Source organism: Choloepus didactylus, chromosome 4 (assembly GCF_015220235.1).
Source record: "Choloepus didactylus isolate mChoDid1 chromosome 4, mChoDid1.pri, whole genome shotgun sequence".
Classification (NCBI taxonomy): Eukaryota; Metazoa; Chordata; class Mammalia; order Pilosa; family Megalonychidae; genus Choloepus; species Choloepus didactylus.
The window spans coordinates 47,840,376-47,843,590 of NC_051310.1; the positions used below are offsets into that span (position 1 = coordinate 47,840,376).

Here is a 3,215-nt window from a genome sequence, read left to right on the forward strand (position 1 = left end):
TCTTTACTCCAGGAAATAGATTACATAATGTAGCAGAGAACAAACTAGGCTAGAAATGCCAAGCAGGATTTAGTTGAGGTACCAAGCTAGTAGTGTGCACATAAGGCAGTTAGCATTTCACTTCTAGATAATACCGCTGTACTGGGCAGAATCATTCCTTTTGAGCAACCATCTCGATCTGGGCATCTCCCTCCTCAGTACATTATGAGAGCCACTCGTCTATCTGCATAATCAGCTTTCCATGGGACCCTTCTGTGAGGAAAGGCTGCTGGCATCCGGGGTTCCTGTGTCACATGGGAAGGAACATGGCGACGTCTACTGGTCCTTCTCTTCTGGGCCCTGGTTTCTGCAATGGCTCTCTCAGTGTCTGTGGCTTCCTCTTGCTTCTCCTGGGGCATTTTCTTTCCTCATGTAGGTTTTCTTGGGAGCATACTGGAAGACTTCCACAGGAGATATGGTTCCATGGTGGCAGCCGGGAAAGATGGAAGTTAGCACTCCACCTGTGATTCAATTTTAAATTCATTCTTCAACATATTTACAATTAAAGATTTTGTTTGTCAATATATTTTAAATTCACTGCCCCCAATCAAATTCAGGTGCTTTATTCCTCTCTTTTTTAAATCCAAATTTCATTTGGTTCAATGAGAAATCACGTATCCTAATGTCCATTAACAATCACACAATAGCAAATACTACCACAATTCAGAAAAAATTCTAAATATTTTATGAACTTCTATCTCAAGACCATTTTATTGAAAAATTGTCAATATAAAACAATAATTTCTCCTGCCTCAAAATTAGCAATTCTTAGAGATCATGGTTTGGTTTGAAAGAAAGAAGAGATTACAAAACCTCATATAAAACCACATCTATTCCCTTCAATAATGTGTATTTAATAAATTCATTTTCTTCTTCTAGAGTAAATTGAACAGAGATTTCTGACTTCTGCCTAAATTTGTCCAGATTATTTCAAAGTCAGCATGTTATTTTCTGCTGTGCAAGCTCTCCTTTAAAGTCCTGAACTTGAAGTATTTCATTTGAAAGACATTTCTATTGCAGGAACAAAAATTAGTATCATAATAATGAAGTTAAATAGCCAAAAAAGAAGCACACAATTGTCTTATGCTGCTAGAGCTTAAGACACCACTGGAAAATTTCATCTGTTCTAGGACCAAGCAGAGGTGAGTAACGTTTTACCAAGTTTAAAACAAATCAATAATAGGAGGATAAAGACTTTCCATTTGTTAATTATTAACTATCAGTTCAAACCATAAAGGGCTAAAATGTGTTATTACCAGAGTGGAGATTAACCTTTGTTGCCAGGCTTCAACAGGTCTTCCTTTCTATAGTGTTCAAAAGAGAGGATGTCTAATGCTTTGGAAGTGGTTTCCAATATTATATTTCTACAATGTTACCATTAGTAACACCGATGAGCCTTTAACTTACATACTTTACCTCTTCCAAAGCTTTCAAGATATCAGTGTTTCACAAATATCATTCACTACAAATCCTGGTGATATAGGTTGGCACTTCTTAAAACAATTCCTGTTCTGTTCCTGGTATATCTAGAATAGCAGCCTCAGTATTTTTAACTTATGAAAACAGTGCTCTCGGTAGAATCACAATTACATTTTTATTTTGAAACATAAGTCATATGTGTAACCACATAAGAGTAGAACAGTAGTTGTTTTCTCCAGAAAAAGAACTTCTCTATTTCTTTGCAAAACACTATATTGGACTTCTGCAGAACCGGGAAGTAAAATTAACAGCCTACTTTTACTGTCCTCGATAGAGAAATTTTAAAATTAATCAGCAGGAAGTTGTAAATGTAGACATTATCTATATTTAAATTAAACAAAGTTAACCAGAATGCTTTGAGGTGAAGTATTTGATTAACTTTTATCAGTTGAGTGTTAGAAAGAAATCCCCTTTTTATGAAAATTTTTTAAAATTCATAAATAAATACTTCCATAACTTTGTAATTATACTTTAATCTTCCTATGACAATGGAGACTCTAATCTTCCCTTTCAGTCAATACCTGAAACAGCACATTTTCATGTGCTGTTGTAGTCTCCATACAGACCCTGTTTTCAGAGCTCAGAGGCTTGCTTTTTCTGAAGACAGGACTGCAGCAAAGATTTCTGATTGGGGGGAAGCGCACATGGAAACCCCCAACCAACACAAATTATGCAATCAAGTTTCCCTCTCGTGGGGGAAATTGCAGGGGTCAGCAGATCACAACTGCAATGAATCAGCCTCACCCTAGGAAAACCACCTTCGGGATCATGGTATCTCCCCTGCCAGGTAAGTACAGTTATGTGATATTTTAACATAGCCATTTTATGGGGTCATTTTGATGTGTGGATAATTTAAACCTTTCTTACCACAAAATTAATAAGATTTGCATATGGCAAAAAAAAAAAAAAAAATTAAAGCAGAACTGTGAGGTATAAAAGGAAAAAATAAAATCTTGCCCTTGAACCAAATAGTCTCTTTCCTGGGAGTAAGCTGTTACTTATTGTGCTGGTTTGGATGTATTATGTCCCCCAAAACACCGTTGTCTTTGATGCAGTCTTGTGTGGGTAGAAAATCTATTGGTGTTGATTGGGTTGGAGACATTTGATTTGATGTTTCTGTGGAAATGTGATCACTCAACTGTGGGCGAGATCTTTCACTGGATAGTTTCCATGGAGGTGTGGCCCCGCCCATTCAGCATGGGCCTTGATTAGTTTACTGGAGCACTATATAAGTTCAGACAGAAGGAGTGAGCTTGCTACGGCCAAGAGGGACACTTTGAAGAATGCATAGGAGCCGAGAGAGGATGCAGTTTACAGAGACATTTTGGAGACAGCGTTTAAAAGCAGACTTTTGCTCCGGAGAACCTAAGAGAGGACAAACCCCCAAGAGCAACTGAGAGTGACATTTTGAAGAGCAGCTGCAGCCTAGAGAGGAACGTCCTGGGAGAAAGTCATTTTGAAACCAGAACTCTGGAGCAGTCGCCAGCCACATGCCTTCCCAGCTGACAGAGGTTTTCTGGACACCATTGGCCATCCTCCAGTGAAGGTACCCAATTGTTGATGTGTTACCTTGGACATTTTATGGCCTTAAGACTGTAACTGTGTAACCAAATAACACCGTTTTATAAAAGCCAATCCATTTCTGGTGTTTTGCATTCCGGCAGCATTAGCAGACCAGAACACTTATTAACAAATTC

At 38.1% G+C, this 3,215-nt stretch overlaps 1 non-coding gene across 1 annotated transcript; it reads right to left on the reverse strand.

Annotated features, from left to right (window-relative positions):
* Window positions 1-2,147: 2,147 nt before the first annotated feature.
* Window positions 2,148-2,313, reverse strand: LOC119533710. Its single transcript, XR_005216821.1, has one exon. It is a non-coding gene; the product is annotated as a U1 spliceosomal RNA (small nuclear RNA).
* Between the last annotated feature and the right edge of the window lie 902 nt (window positions 2,314-3,215).